The sequence below is a fragment of the Rhyacophila brunnea genome, unplaced genomic scaffold (genome assembly GCF_057557595.1).
Source record: "Rhyacophila brunnea isolate RB1 unplaced genomic scaffold, BYU_Rbru_1.0 scaffold_12, whole genome shotgun sequence".
Lineage (NCBI taxonomy): Eukaryota > Metazoa > Arthropoda > Insecta > Trichoptera > Rhyacophilidae > Rhyacophila > Rhyacophila brunnea.
Window position 1 is genome coordinate 38,882,999 of NW_028232774.1, and position 17,849 is coordinate 38,900,847.

Sequence of the window (17,849 nt, forward strand, 5' to 3'; positions counted from 1 at the left end):
TGAATCATATAGACTTGACTTGACTAGCTTAGACGATCAAAAAAATTGTACTTCATCGTCATTTTGACATTCATATTGATTTCCATAGTAAGGCACGTATATATATTAATAAATTAGTTGCTAGGACCCCAGACCCCTAGCAACCAATAATAGTGGATTGGACTACGGATTTCTTCCGAAATAACTTTTCATACAAAACAGAATTAACTGAAAATTAACTCAATTCTACTTAAAGATGGCTAAAAGTATTAAAAAATGCATTGGCATCGTGTTCTGATTTCCAAAAGTTTCAAATGTCTAGCTAGTCGGGAAGTTAGTTAAAAATCGATTGCAAGATTTGTACCGGACAAAGAACCACCGGACAAATAAGAATACGAGCTAAGAAAAACGTTGTAATAAAAATGCGCCCGACGGCACTTGAACCCATATCCACTAGATTTGCGCCAATGTGCTTTACCAATTATTAACCAACCCGTCCTATACAATTACAGCGAAATACATATTTATTGTTAATAGTATGGCATCCTATTAACAGTAGATATTAATAGTGTAAACAATATAACAAATAAATCTTTTTTTACTAATTAACGTGAATTTTCACACCCACTCTGAGATATCACCTGGCAGGAGACAGTAGTTTGTAATAAAGATGAGACGAGACCAAAAGTTCAGTCATATTTTTAGTGATTTTGATTAATCGCAAGCCAATATTTCACAGTTTTACATAATGTTTGCAGATTATTAATGTACTGTATACTTAAATACATATTCAAAAATCATGTTATTAAGAAACTAAAAAATAAGTGCATATTTATATGCAACCTTCTGCGTTTATCTCAATTCTCGGCAGCATTGCGAATTGCAAGTTGCATGGCAAATCGAGCAACGCGTTGTTTATAAATAAACGAGGTTAAAGGACTTAATCAAAGAAAGAGAGAAATATAAGTACGTCTATAATATGCTATATGACGATAGATTAAAACAATTAATTATTAAATGACATGCCATCGTTGAGGCAAAACCCAAAGGGAACAGCGTCAATTACGTATAGGTTAAATACTCAAGGTTAAGGCTTGGCTTAGGCTGGGTTTAATTGAATTTTAAAAACTAACAAACTATCTACACATTGTGTGTAGTGTTAGTTCAATGAAAGCAAATGAATACGTTTAACTGACAAAGTTTAGTAATATGCATTGTTTATGTCGGATCTTAACAGCCTACCCACACCCTTCGCTACTGCTACAGGGCATTATTGTGATTGCCCAATACTGCGAACCTGGATCGTGACAAGTGGAATTAAAATGACCTACTTTAATGATACCAGGCCAATTTAATTCTGCAAAAAAAAAAACTTTTTTAGATTCTGTATTATTCCCTAGAAGGGAGGAGAGTAATCGGACGTATTTTATATACCTACCGATATTTTTTTTTAAATCGAAAAAGGAAAGGCATTTGCTACGTGATACGATTTAGTAAAAGGTATGAAGGACGTAAAACAGTAGAGAAAGGACATCTGACACTGGCTTGTGTTTACTTGAAAATCACATTTTTTTCTGCACCCCTCGTCACTTGGAAATGTTTAGTAAAAATAGACTTAGTTACCTTACCTAGAAGTTTTTAAAATATTATTTTCACATCTTACTTAAGTGGAGCACAATAAGTATTTTTAAATAAGTATCATTCACTAATAATTGAATTCAGGTCTAATTTAATAAAGCCATTAAAAATACTTTTTATATTATGAATAATGACTGACTCTTAAGTAATTAGCGTGCGGTAATATTTGCTACTGGGGATGCTGTTGAAAAAATACATTTATATTATGTATACCTAGGCTTTAACCTACTTAGGTTTTCGTAACAAATTAAATGTTGAAACGCAAGTGTAGCTCTTTCATTTGAAATATTTGTTTTCTTTCTTACCACCTAATTTCACAAACAAAATACATATAATAATAATTATTCTATAATATATTTCATCGAGTATTTCTGGCCATGCTTCCAATGCACAGCATCTATAGACCACATGCCACTGTCGACTATACTTCTTTACTAATGTGATAAGTTGACCTATAATAAATTCACGTGCTACATAATATTATTATGTAGATAACTTTTGTAATTAATTAAAATAAAATATAACATACATGGTGTGTCCACAATATTTCGCTTATCCAAAGTTTTGTTGAGTCAATTCACCGAACCTATGTCTACTGTCCACTTCGTGCTAAAAGGAAAAAAAACACTAATCTTCTGAAAAGCCAAAACGTTAGAAATAGTAATAATAGATATTATTAACTAACCAATCAGTGTTCATTGAATCAATGGATACGAATATAATAACAGAATAAGACTATACATTTTTTGTCGGATTGCGCGATGCCTAGTTTACGTCCGTTTCAATTAGACGTGTAAGTGTAAAAAGTACAGTACACTAATCAAACATGAGGTGAAATTATCAGTGGGGCACATACACATATAATATCACTTCATAATATAAATTTATTGAAAGATCATTCGAAGAAGAAATTACAAATAAGTTAAAAAAATTAATAAATGTAAAAATTCTTAACACCGCTGCACAGTTATGTACCGAAATATGACTATATTCTAAAACATTAGAGCGAGAGGTTTAAAAGAATACTATGTTATGTAACAAAAATACTTTATGCAGTCATCAAATGTTTAAAATAACTATAAAGGATAACAAGGCTTCAAAATTATATAAATATATTATCTACAACGTTTAAAGAGTGTCCAGGATCATGGTTTGAAAATACAATAAAAACTTAATTTTGACCTTCGACGAGCATGTCCCCCCTTAAGCAGAATTGAATTCATTTTCAGTTAATTCTGTTTTGTATGAAAAGTTAATTCGGAAGAAATCCGTAATCCAATCCACTATTATTGGTTGCTAAGGGGGTGGTCCTAGCAACTAAATTATTAATACATATATACGTGCGTTACTATGGAAATCAAAATGACATTTCAGTATTCTATATTTGTTCGTTTCTTGCAAAATAGCAAAAAATGATTTGTTGACAATTGCCTAAATTTATGAGTATTTTATAAAAATAAGTATTCGGTTTTTTTATGGCCGATCTAGCTCAGACGGTCAAATTATTTTCCAACGAGATTTTATTAATCGGAACGGCGCTCCGGTGCGTTCCGATCCATTTCGAGCCCTGCCAGTATTGGTATATTCATTCGGTATTGCAATTCCTAGTACCAATTAAAGAATACACGTGTACAGGCACTAGCATAATACAATGCGTTTTCCGTTTGGAAGTCGACATCAATCCTCTGAAGCTTAAACTAGATAGAAAAGCTGATTAAAATAATAATAATTATTGAGAATTTTTAATTGAATATAATACAAACAATGTAGGATGAAAACAGCTGAGTTTATTTATGAAGTTGGAAGCAGTACTTATTAATAAATAAATTAATAATTATTAGATATCGATAATTGATAACAACTATATTACTGGGCAACGACACAGCACAGCACAGAGTACTTGCTGAGTTAGACAAATAATTAATGACGATGGTATCAAAGTCACTCAGAGTCGTTTACATCCTGTTCAGCAAGCGAACATAAGTACTTCAGAAATGATATTATGAACATTTTATAGTCATTAAAAGATTTTATATTCACACTTCACGGTGATCACTTATTGCAGTAGTTGTCAAACTTGGTCGTTTGGACCAGGGAACTCAGAAATAATGGTAACTGAAATACATAACGGGTAAGGCGATAGCAGGTAACCGACTCGAGTAAGGAAGAATTCGGGTCAAGAATACGTTTTACGTCGAATTCGGAAAACTGCTCTCGATTTATGCATTTATGCTAATTTAATGTTGGTGTATTACACACATTATTGCACGTGCATGTGTGCTTCATTTTCGTAGGACACTCACACATTCAAAACCCTGCTTCAAGATGAGGCATATTGAATATAGCCTATCACTATTCTATTTATTATCTGTTCTGTGCATTGGACCCTTAGTGCATAAAGATTAAAATTCAAAATTATTTTTACACACCGTGAACATTACATATTATAAATTTAAGACGTTCACAACATGACATTTAAAAACAAAGAAACAGTGTAAAGAAGAAATAGATATATGAATTATAAAACTATACTTATACACTTAAATACAAAAAAAAATATAATTGTAAAGCATGGAAGCACACCGAATGAGCCAAGTGGGCCCTATTTTAAGAATTTATAAAACAACGTACCCCTTTACTCATCCTTATGTAGGTGGAATATATCAACATCCAAAGCGATTTGGTTTAACAGAGTTATTGCACTCCCAATTGGCATAACCAATGACAGGTTAGTTCTGCTAATCGGGAGAACAAACAACTGATGCTCCCGATTTCTAAGACAATTATCAGGGACACAAGTCAATACTACCAAGAATGGCAGAGTTCTCATTTACACCACGTATAAGTCGAAAAAAATACGTGGCCAGATATCGATATCTTCTAGCATTTAAACTACAGTATGTAAGCATACCTAAGAGAAAGTCAGTTTATGGCAATGTATAAAAAAATATTAAATTGTGGGATGAGTGAGTCTGCTTCCAGTATCTTGGTATCAGAACATCGTGTTCGGAAACTTGTACGTATGCAGTACGCCATATCACAACTTCACAGTGAAAATTTTAATAATAGCCGATATACTGGATTATTTGTTAGGTTAGGTTACGTCTTCATTCTTGAATTCATGAATTTTGCCAAAATCAGCTACGAAAATTGAATTAATGTTCATATTGAATCTAATAAAATTGAAGACCGTATAATATACGGTCATCTCTTTCCGATAAGAAAGCTCACAGTGAACTGTGCCACGGTAAAAAAAATTACGTATAATTTAGGATGTAACCTCAGAACATAATACTATTATTAAATGTTTAAGTATAGGTATTCGTATACAATGTTCACTTGTTTACGAACCCATGTATCTTAGTCTGGAGTGGCCATTACAAAGATGGTTTTCTTTTTTCTCATTTTGTTAACATGTTTATTTTTTAGGGCTTTAGGCACATAATAACATAGAGATATTGAAATTAGCTTTATTACAATAATAAACCTTATAGTGGAAAAATCTGAGATTTTAACAAAGTTTTTCTTTGATATACATTTTCTCATTCGGTTGTATGATGGTTTTTATGCTATATTAACGTACTTAGTAAGTATACGGTTGAGTTAAATTCTATTACATGGTAGGTATTGAAAATCTCATTTTCTTTTTTAGACTTATTCATCTCTTTTGTTTCTTTTGTATACAGAAAAATACACCGATCCAATTATTAGAAGCGCTTGGCTTGGGGCTATAGTAAATAATATATTTTATTTTATGTTTATAAATTATATTATATTTATGTATATTTTAACAATAAAAAACAGTGAAGCACAACCCGTGGCCCAACCACTAAATGAAGGTTTTCGTTGGAACAGTGATAAAATACATCCATGCGTTAAATTTAAAGTTTTTTTGTGCATGCATGTTTATGCTGAAAAATATACGATTGATAATATATTACGCTATAATACATAGCTAACATTGGCGAAGGGTGGAGGTAGACTGTTGAGATCCGACATAAAAAGTGCACACTAAGCTTCAGTCAGTCAAACGTAGTTGTCTTCATTGAACTAATACTACAATGTGTACCTAATCCAAGCCATAGTAGACAATAGTAAAAAAAACATTCGTTAATCTATTTCTATAGTATGAAGTATATACTTATACATAATATTAAAATACTGGTTGGGGCAATTATGGACACTTTCATTCCTCCTACCTCAAATTCCCAGATATTGTCGCAAGTCCGGGCGACGAACAGTTACGGGTCATCAGTCGACCGTGATCGAATAACATTCAGTTATCTCAAGACACCGGGGGCGTGTAGGCTCGCTACAGCTATACCGTCGTTTAACGAGTAATTCCAAGTATAGGTACAGACTGATTCAAACAGTTAAGTGCACACCACGAGCGTAACCAAACCAAATGTGTCCGTGTTATCGGCACAGGGTATCTCCTCATTTATCATATCATTCATCAAAAGTGTACCGTACGAGTGCCTACTAGAACGTGAGGGCCTGCACCAGGAACCAGCTTCAGCCAGGCCGCTTAACATTATAAAAGGTCAGTGCCTGGCATACGTGTCACCGCCCCCCTGCATCCACAATCATTCCAACAATTAATTACAGTTCATTATGAAAAACGCAATCAAATACTTTTTTTACAATTAGGTACAAAAAATAATATATATTACGAATATGCTAATGACACATGATTATTGATAACAATGAAGGAAAAACAAGCGAAAATATTTTTTTGTGCGTATATTTTTTCACGAACAATAGTTATTTTTTATAATTATCTTTATCACAGTGCAATAACAACGCCTTATCTAAGTATGCTTACCACTGCAGTTGGAACTAGACACATCAAAATGTCTCGACTGTTTTCATAACCGGCTATTCGAGTATTTCCATATTCATTACACGTTTAACCGGGAAGTCTTTATTTTTTCTTTAATTACGTATAAATTAAACATGAATGATTACTTCTAAAAGTTTCATTATTTTTAAATACTGGATACTCACTAGAAAATTCTCTACAATTATTTTATTAAATTTATTGGACAGAATGATTTTTCGATACTCTGAACTTGCCCTTATAAGCAGAGTGGATTTAACAGGCTAATGGCACATCTATTTTTAGAAAACGTCTACTGGAAATGCCTGCGCTCAATAAAGCTATTATCGATATGTCTAATAAATCGTGTATTTAAAAAAAAAACAATGTAAAGATTGTGGGTTTTAATCATAATTATTAGTGATGCAAGATGGGTGCAGGCTAAAGACATGTGGCCATGGGCCCCACATCGTGAGCGGGCCCCCAGGCTGGGATCTTTGGCGGGCTCCCCTTAGCGTTTTCCAAATGGTGTACGCGGTAAAATTATTAGCGTTTTATTGTATATTTTAATACATCCATTTGAATTATGGAGATGTCAGTATTGACAAATACTTACAAATTGTACGTACAACCACATAATTTTAAATAATATTATTATTGAAGGAAAATAGCGTTTTTTTACTAGTGAAGCAAATTTGTAATGTGTGTTTATCTCACTTATCTGGTTGACTCGCCTCGCCGGGCTACGGCTTTATCAGCCCCCCCCCCCCTTGCGGGGATCAGGCTTGTGGCAGTTTAGTTGCGGGGGTTCGACATATCGATGATAACGGTATCTTATCGAAAAAAGGGTATCAATACTTTCTTCACATCTCTACATACAATCAACCGTGCGTGTTGTAGGTACATTTTTATTCTAGCGAGTGTACGTATACACGAACATAATTATGTCACAAAATTACACGCTCTCTGAAAGTAATCTTTCAACAAATTTAATGCTGACATTGTCCTCTTTAAACTATGGGTATTTATTTTCCCTCACAGAGGTTGCATTGTAAATCACTGAAGTCAAGAAAGCACACATTTTAAAGATTGTAATAAAAAGTCTGTGCGAGAGACACGAGACATGCTTCTTAAAAATATAATCATGAAAGTGGTACATATCTCGTTGATTATTTTTAATGATTTCCTGTAGCACTTAGGTAACTACCTACCAGTGGCGAAGGGTGGTGCTAGGCTGTTAAGATCTGCCAAAAATAGTGCACACTCAACTTTGTCAGTCATACGCATTGCAATAACACTACAATTTACATATAGAATGATAGACGGTGTTGGTTAATTTTTAAAATTCAAATAAACCCTGCGAAATCAAGCCATAATAAACAATAGTAAAAAAATACTCACCTATCAATAAAATATCTAAAATTATGCAATTAAAACATACATAAGTTTGAATATTTTACGGATAGAATAATATTTCGTATAATATAAAGTTATTATAGTTTGGTTTAAGCAGGGCTTATTGGATTAAAAAAAATGAATCAACAATAATATGTGTAATAACAGTTATGTATTCTTAATCCAACGAAAATAAATAAGTATGAATGAAAAAGTGTGCACAATTTTGTCGTATCGCCCAGTAATAATATAAGTATACCAACACTATTATGGTTTGGTTTAGGCAGGGTTTAATTGATTTTTAAAAACTAACCAACACCATTTGTAAATTGTAGTCTTAGTTCAATAAAAACAAATACGTACGATTAACAATGTTTATTGTGCACTATTTATGGCGGATCTTAACAGCCTCCATCCACCCTTCGCGACTGCTACCTACTTACTATACTTATTTAAAAAGAGTAAATTACGATTTAAAAAATCTTCGTTTTCGCATTCCTCGCAAAGTGGTGTAACCATGGCCCCCACTCCTGAAGCGGGCCCCAAGGCTAGGATCTTTGGTGCCCCCCCCCCTCTACCTATCGCTAAGGATAAAAGCACTGTGATGCTCTACAGTAGCCGTTTTCCAAATGGTGTACGCAGTAAAATTAATGTGTATATTTAGTGTTTTTTTGTATCTTTTAATACATCTATTTGAATTGTGGAGTTGTCGAGTATCGATACACAATTAAAAATTGTACCGTATAAGCACATAATTTTAAATAATAACGTTATTGAATGAAAATAGCGCCTTTTTTTTACTATAAGAGCAAATTTGTGATGTGTGTTTATCTCACTTATCAGGTTGAGTCGCCACGCCGGGCCCCTCCTGAGTCCGGGCCCCCAGGCTAGAGCCCTGTTAGCCCCCTCCCATGTGAGGGCCATGGGTGTAACTACAAAATTGCCTCCATATGCAAAAATCGTTGAAGGCCCCGCCCCCTTCAGTTTCTAAAAAAACCCCTACAAAATCAAAATCGAGAGTGTCTTTCAGCTCATCCTTCCAAAATCACAAGATGTAATCAAGTTGTTCGTCTTTTTTCTATCCAACATCAATGTCCTGAGGGTTTATTTTTATTTTTTAGCTGTGCTTCCCAGTGCTGCCAACCTGTCATTCACAAAAATATGCCAGAAAGGGTAAGAAAATAAACTAGATGGCAGAATAAACTGCCAGATTTATCAAAATTGAAAAAGTGTAAACTAGCATTTGAAAAACAGAGTCACTTATTATAAACATCGCTTTTACAAGAACAAAGATCGAAAAAGAATTTAGTATTTTAAAATGAATGCAGTAAAGAAACTTCGTCGTCATTTTGTATGTAATACAACAGTTTACACGTGCATGGATTTACTGTTGACAGTAAGTATTATCCCGGCCATAACAAGAAAAGGTATGGGAAAACATGTACTATCCTGCAGTTGGCAAGATTACATGCATGAATTTAAAAAGTTTGGAAGCTTCTGAAATTTCATGCGACAGTTAGATTTTTTCGATCTGCGCCTGCATTGATAACTATCGGAGTTAGATTTAGGCCCCCTTGTCCGGCTGGTCCCCATTGCTTTGCCCAGTTGTATAATTTGTTTACGGGTAAGTGTATATTGATTGGGTTAGTACTAGGCTTTATATTTATACATAAAAAGAAAAAAATACAAACTGCGACGTAGATAGCAGAAAGTGCATAAGTTGATAAAAGAATATTTTTTATTAGAATAATCACATCAGCAGCTGTTCAAACCGCAATCATCGGTTTCATTGTTTTTAATTACGACAATATGGTAAACAATGATAATACAACAAAGCGCATATTGTGGCTACGACATATTACAATATTATAATTTTGTTTTATTGTTACATTTCCCCCATTCCTTAAAAACAGAACAAAGGAAACTATTTTTAAATACCCACATAAGTACTCGTAGAAACAATGGAAATTTAAATTAGGCGCCAAAACTTATCATAAACTCATCGATAATCACTAAACCTATTCGATTGACTAGTAGTAAGTATAACTGTTGTCTTTCGCCATCAACGAAATACTCAATTTAACATTTGTCGAGAAAATTTTGGTATTCTTTTGGGCACTCATTGCGCTCATGTCAAACGTTTACTCGTAGTGTGCAAAGAGCCTACTGCGCGACTGTTAGGGAAACTACACCCCAGTTGAATGCAGAAGGAATCACATCTTCGCTTTCTCTCACTTATTCGGCAGGCCGTGAGTAATGCAATATGAGTCAAGTGACACCGGTAGGCGGCGCGGGCTTCCTCGTGATTAATTAAAAAAGATTATCACGTAAACTGTAAGGAAATACACAGCTAATTAGTACCCGATAAAATCTCAATAGAACGTACACACTTAATTCATATGGGCCACCCCGCGATCGATGCGTTGGACATGACTGGACTAAAAAGATGTGAGTATTACTGTATTTATTTAATAAATTAAATATTTCATTTTGATGAGAATGTCTAATCTGATAAGAGTAATTCTGGTGTCAATTTGTGCATAAAAATCAAATTAAGTAATACAGTAACAAACTATTACATATCTACCCACAAAAATGGATGTACCAAATAAGAAACAAAAACTTGGTAGAGCTATAATGGAGTAATTCTAACATACAGTTTCAAAATTGGTGGACCGAAATATATATAGCGTAATTGAAAAAGGTTATAAAGCTATAGATATGTATGTTCTATGAGTGGCATCTAGAACATTATCATTTTTAATAGAATTCTTGAAAACTATTTTTTCCCCCAGAAAAATTGCTCGGCATGTCAGACAGCTAAAAAATAATAGTTGAGAAATTTTGGCAAGCGTACGTAAAAAGGTTCGCCAACCCTGGTATAGAGTATCTATATAGATTAAAATAATATAACTGACGATAATATTATTTAACATATTATATTTAAGTTTATCACATATTTCTTCACACTCGAGATCTGAATCCTGTTATACCACACCCTGTATAGTAAGCCAGTTCCCAGTAATGTTGTATTCCGTGGTATTGATTAAAAAAAACACACACAATTCTACGTAACTAATAGGTTACAACTCAATAACAATTCAGATGTATGATGTTACGTAAGAAATAATGCACATACACTGGCAAGAATGGCAGAGCATCACGCGCACCTACCTAAGTACATTGGAAAAAATACGTAGCCAAATAAAAGATATCTTCTAACTTTTACTAAGTATGTACGCATGCCCAAGTGAAAGTCAGTCAGATAAAGCTATGGATAGTATCCAATATCCATAGTACATCAAATAACATAAGAACTTTGTGTGGAAATATTATATCACTAATGTTCTTGTCAGTGGTACACAACCCGCGGTCATATGTGCCATTTAATGCGGCTCAACGACTAAAAGAAATATGCAACATGAAAAATATATATTCCTAAAAATTACCATAACTAGGTTTTCGGCAGAACATAATAAAATGCTTTCAAAGATTATTGATAACAACAGATAGGTATCATTGAACGTGCAATGATTGGAGCAAACAATGTAATGTCAGGATGCCAATGGCGAATACTCCATAGTAGGCGATTATAATGTGTGACCATTTCTAAGGCCATCTGCTCACGCAGAAACTGAAATCTGTCAAACTGGTTGGTGATGAAACTCATAAACTGGCCAGTGACTGATGCTTCGCACACGGAGCTACTGAAATCTCATAACCGCAAACTGTCAAACCCATTGTCTTTCCTACTTCATTCTAAGCTTTTTCCGTAATATCTATACTGGAATATTCTGGCAACCTGTAATTGTACAGGCATGAGTATTTCTCAACATCTACCACATATTTTAAATTAAACATCGGTTCGCCCATCTTTTACTTTTGACATCTTGACTTGTTATTACTCGTTTAGTTCAGTTCAATGCTACCAATTTTGTTATAAATATATGATTTTTCATCGAAAGTACTGATATTGGCATTACTGTTTTATGGGTGACTGGAAACTGAGAGACTGGGAGACTAGCATGTCGCGGACGTTTTGAAACTGAGAGATTCCAGTCTTGCTGTCATAGAGCCACCATTGAAATACATTAGCTAGATACTGGAGTTTCAGTCTCATCTTTTTTGAGTATCCACGTGAGCAAATTATAATAACCTTCTAAATACATATTATATTGGTTGGTATAATGCAGTACCTATATTCGAAGAAATAGTAATATTTCAATCTAAATTAGAAAAGTAGTATGAAAAATACGGCAACATAGTAATTTACACGTCAATTTAACTGGCAACTCTGAAAACGGATACGATAACGGGTGGAAAACCCTTCCTGTCTCGTATCCGTTTCGGTTTCAGTCGGCCGCTTCAGCTTTGCATTTACACGTCAGTTTAACTGAAAGCTCAACCGAAACGGAGTCTTTGAAAAGCACCTTATCGTGCACAGTAGAAGATATCGTAATATGGACAATTTCTAGGTTAAGCTGTTCCACTATAGCTAATATATTATTATATTCTATGGATATTATTATTTAATGTTCTTACCATCAACGGTATCTGTCTATAAATTATAGACTCAACAGATAATAGATCATTATCTGACACGCGTATTCTCTTTACGAACCGTGAACAATAATTTTAAAAAAAAAAAGGAATCATTAATTTGCTCTAACGTCGGATCACCCTCGCCAACAGGTGCTATTTTGGTCTCCAAAAGCTTCTAAAGCTTTTAGAGCTTTAGTACTCTCAAGGAAAACCAAAACCTTATGTAAAACTCTCCTGCGTCCGATATTAACATCTAGATCAGAATGCTGGGCACTCAGCAAACAGGATGAGAGAAGTATGGATATCTTTGAAAGGAGAGTTTTGAGAAGAATCTTTGGGGCTGTTCAAGAAGGTGGCATTTGGAGGTCAAGGTATAATGAGGAGCTATACACACTTAATGGGGGCAAAAAGATCACGTGGCATATGAAAATGCAGAGACTGCGCTCGATCGGCCACGTGCATAGAATACCGGAGCAATTATACCGTCGAGGAGGGCTATGTACGCAACCCCCGATGGCAAGAGAAGAACTGGACGGCCGAAATTGAGATGGCTGGATTGTGCCACGGGAGATTAAAAAATGCTCGGTCAAAACAATTATTGGAACGGATCGTCCAGGATGGAGGAAGTTTTTGAAGGAGGCCAAGACCCGCCAATAGGTTGTAGTGCCATAAATGATGATGACGATGATTCATCCTGCTATAAAAATAAGTTGTGCATCACTGTTCTAAATCGATTATAAGTCGAAACATTTTTACAAACGCGCATTTTCGGACATTGACGTAAGTATATTGGAAAATTATGACGATAAAAAAATGTTTGGGGTAAATTGGTAAGTATGTACCTAGTACCTACTAAACAGGTAGGTAAGTAGTATGTACTTAATATATTAAGTAACAAAATTGGCGATACACAAGTATTATGTAACTCTACGACTGGTTTACTGTAAATGCCCTAACTATTAAACATAAATTGTATATTATTTTATTGTGTAATATTGTATTTAACGTAACATTAATTATTACTAATAATTATTATTGTTGAATTCTTGCATACACAGTGGACTTACAGCAGACCTTCAACTGTCGTTTTTTTTCACGGCAAATAAATAATAAACCAACACTGCTTATTCCAATATTTACGTATTTATGACATCAACACGATAGATATTTTGGATATTAAAAAAAAAGATAATACCAGAGCAAATCGGTTTAAATACAAGTCATTAATAATGATTTCAAGAAAAAATGATGACCAGGCACAGAACAGATTAATAAATAAGCATATTTTTGGTGACGTACTATGAATTTTGCAAAGGCTAAGAGTCACACAGCGGGGCATGGAGAGGTGCATGTTGGGCATCACGCGAAAGGACCGTAAGAGAAACGAATGGGTTAGGAAGCAGACAAGAGTACGCGATGTAATAGACGTTGCCAAACAACTGAAATGGAGATGGGCGGGGCACATTGCTCGCCGTAAGGACGGCCGCTGGACAAATGCCGTCATCCAATGGTACCCAAGGGGTACGAAAAGGCCACAGGATCGCCCTAAAAGCCGCTGGATTGACGAACTGGTAAAGTTCGGCGGAAATACGTGGCAGCGAACGACACAGGACCGAGAGAGTTGGAGAAAGCTTGGGGAGGCCTTCATCCAGCAGTGGATTGACCCCGGCTGATGATGATGACTATGTATTTTGTATTCGAATTTTTATTATAATAAATAAAATTTTAGTTTTCTGTAAAGCGTCAATGACATTGAGCTACTTTACGAGTTGCTTGTTGGCGAATTTACAATATGCCTGTTAAGTCGCCCAGTGTCATAATCGAACAAGCTAACAAGCAGATTGTAAACAATCTACCGAGAAAAATTGAAAGCCGGTCAACTTTACACGCTACACGCCGGCGTGTGGGCCTACTGCGTCTGCGCAGTAGAGCGTAGTAGCGACCTCCCAGTAAAAAACGAACTAAGTTCTGTCAAAATAGTCGCTAGCTTGTTGGCTTCTCAGCGAATTGAAAGTTTTGTGTGTCATCATCACAATCGCAGTAGCTGAAGAGCCCGCTATTAAATTCGCCAACAAACAGCTCGTAAAGTAGCTCAATGTAATTAACGCATAAGTAAGCATAAAATTGTAAGTAGGTACTTACTTAAGTATGTTTTTTTTATTATTATTATTTTATATATTCTCTTATTCTCTCTTGTGAGGGTAATATTTGTTATAATGTAAATCTCATGTCGTGCACGTCTTGAATTTAGATTTGTTATGTCCACAAAGTTTATTTTCTTAAATAAATAAATATTGTAGTGGCGGTTTATAGAACCTCCAAACCTGTAAGCGGCACAGGCATTCACGTACTTAAAACCGCCACTGTTTGAGAGTAGGTTTCGTGAAAACGATCGAATTCTCAGTAGATTGTGTGTACCTAAGCCTAGGAAAATATTTTAGAGTGTACTTTACTGAAACAGCAAATAATTCTCAACAGTAGGTGCGACTAAATTTCGCACTCGTCGCCTGGACTCGCCAATCGGAGACCGACAGCAAGGTGTGCGCACGTCGAGTTGTTTTGTCATGGCGTCGGATGAATATATTCTTAAATCATGTAAAGATGACTAAAAAACTTTACATATGTACTTCAAAAAGAAAACATGTCAATGAATATACTAAGTATTATTACTAGAAATATAACAATAAACATGACATTAAATGGACGCATGTTGAATTTTTATGACAAATTATATTTCGTTCGGCACGCGTCATTTGCACAATCCGCGCATCGCCTAGCCACGATCTTTCCTCAACTGAAGTATAGCCTAAAAGAATTTACAGACAATTTTAAACTAAAAGTGAAAGATGACTGCATTCTAAGTCTGATTAGCGGTGGCACCATCGATTTACTATAATATACATTTATATAGGATAGGCCTTTAGCTAGATTTACATAGATTTGATGGTACCTATATACATTTTATGGCATTCATTGGCTGGTGGATTGGTATTAAACGGTATGCAGCCAATAAGGTATCGACCAGGGCTCGAAATGACTGGAGCACCGTTACTGTTCGTGAAATCGGTAAAATTATATTGTCTCGTGGAAAAAATAATTTGACCGTCTGAGTTAGAAAGGCCATATAATAGAAAATCTAACACACATTTAATTTAATGAAATAAGTACACATAAAACTTGATAACTATATAAATATCTTCAGAAAACTGTCGAGCGCTCTAGTTCGTAAACTTTTCCATTTCGAGCGCTGGCATCGACTGATTGGTATGGAGTGGAAACAATTAGATTTTATATCGGGGTTGCCCAAACTGATTTCTGAATTTCTGAGTTCCCTTTGCTCGACACTACGATTTTCGTTTCCAAGAACGTCTCCATCACCGAAGCAAAAATTATATTAACCCTATTTATTATATGAACATCGAACAATAATAATTGTGTTAAAATAATAATATGAGCTATAAAAACTTTCGACAGGCCCCTTGAAGTGAAAATCTTAGTATTTTTAATAATATAATCATTTTAATACTATCGACCGAAGGTACTTGATGGAATTTGAATTTAAATTCTAATGGATTTAAGTTTTGTACTACTTATTCCATTTGAGTCGTTTTTAGCAGCCCGGGTTTCGCCTTTCGGCATCCTCAGGCACTGTGTACACTGTACACTCACCAAATAAACACTGACAATGAATACTATTAACTCTAACTTATATAACAAATCAATACCTACAATAAATTAGGTAAAAACTTATCACCTAGATACCTATTAAGTCAAGGGTCACAATAACAAACAAAAAAATAGGTATAGCCTGCTATAGGTAGGTTATGTATCTCCATAGATTAAAAATATTATATCTCATTTAGTTAACACCATTAGTTACCATTGTTCCCAGAATGGACGATTTAACTATTTTAACACCTCTTGAATGTGGTATTTTTATTGTTTATAATGACTAATGGTCTATTATTAGGTTTTGACGATTTATTATACGTTTATCGAGTGTATTATTATTGATAAGGAAGGGAGGTTTTTGTACAAACACTTCAACTATTCATAATTTGTTTGTTATATATTTTTATTCTGACCCTTGAATTCATTCTAATAGATAGGTGATAAAGTATTTTAGCTACTTTATTGTATTGATTTGTTATATAAGTTAGAGTTAATAGTGTTCGTTGTCAGCGTTTATTTGCCTTTTGGTGAGTGTACACAGTGCCTGAAGATGCCGAAAGGCGAAACCCGGGTCGCAAAAAACCGACTCAAATGGAATAATACAAAATATCCAATAGAATATAATCATTTGATTGATACAATACCAGAAGTAACCCATAATAGATTAGCTTTATATTTTTTAATGTTGAATGCTTGTATTTTGCAATAATGAAGATTTGTGTGTACGCCTACCTACTTACTTACACCTCTCTCATAATTTACGAGAATTTTGACTTTGAGTTCAATGTGTCAAACAAGCCTCCTGGCTCCTTGTGCGTTATTATTCTATAAATACATCGCTCTACGTATTCAAATAAGTAACGGTAGGTACATGAATTTAATAGCAATATCAAACTGGATCCAATATAGAGAACATTAATATTAGCTATTATAAAGTATTATACTATAATAGCTTTATAGCTTGCACAATAACGTTTTCTTGAATAGGTACAACGTAGTCTTCTACAAAAATACAGTAGGTATGACGCTGCTGAATACATCAACAAAGAAACTTGTTTTCATATTATTGGATACTGGATTGTGTACAAACCTTGTATGAGAGAACGACGACCAAGAACACTTCGGTAGTCAGTGATATTCCATATAATCACACACAATAAAATCCACAACTTATTGTTAAATAAAAATACCACACACTATTGACTATGCACACAACACAGTTTTTTCCAGTTCGAAGGCAAAATGACTTGTCACGTAGACATCGCCTACCGGAGGATTTTTTTCAAAACCAACTACAACTCCTCGATTCGGAGGATATTTGCCATTGAAAACTCGTAAGTTCGATTCGTTTTTCACCATAACAGTCACCCGAACGTCAAACGCAATCCGTTAAAACCGAAAACAATGAAAGATCTACTACGTCGGGTCTACTGAAAAAGTACTCGTAATGACGAGGACCGGCGAACGAATCGGCGATAACCCTACCGCGCGATAGCTGAAACTCGACTGAAGTTGGCGTGATTGTTGTCGAAGCTTATATTAAAAATGGCCGTGACGGGAACAGCTGTTAGCCAGGTGATCGCAAATGGTAATATTATTATTATATTGATACATAACAATATTACGTGAACGTGAAAGAAACCTTAATAATATGTTTACTATTTATTATTTGGAAATTATACTTATAACCATACTGGAAAAAAATTATTATAAAAATGCTGTCCAATAGTTATTTAGTCATTATTAGGCTTAGGTTTTTAGGTGCTAAAAATGAATAATAGGTACCTACCTAAAATATGTAGTT

The 17,849-nt window shown here is 34.5% G+C and overlaps 1 protein-coding gene across 2 annotated transcripts in view; it reads right to left on the reverse strand.

Moving 5' to 3' along the window:
* gol (ring finger protein goliath) overlaps window positions 1-17,553 on the reverse strand; it is a 183,376-nt gene extending 165,823 nt beyond the window's left edge. For both annotated transcript variants that reach the window (XM_085961268.1, XM_085961267.1), the window contains exon 1: window positions 17,136-17,553. The gene's annotated coding sequence lies outside the window, so the exon portion shown is untranslated. The remainder of the gene's footprint in view (window positions 1-17,135) is intronic.
* Window positions 17,554-17,849: the final 296 nt, after the last annotated feature.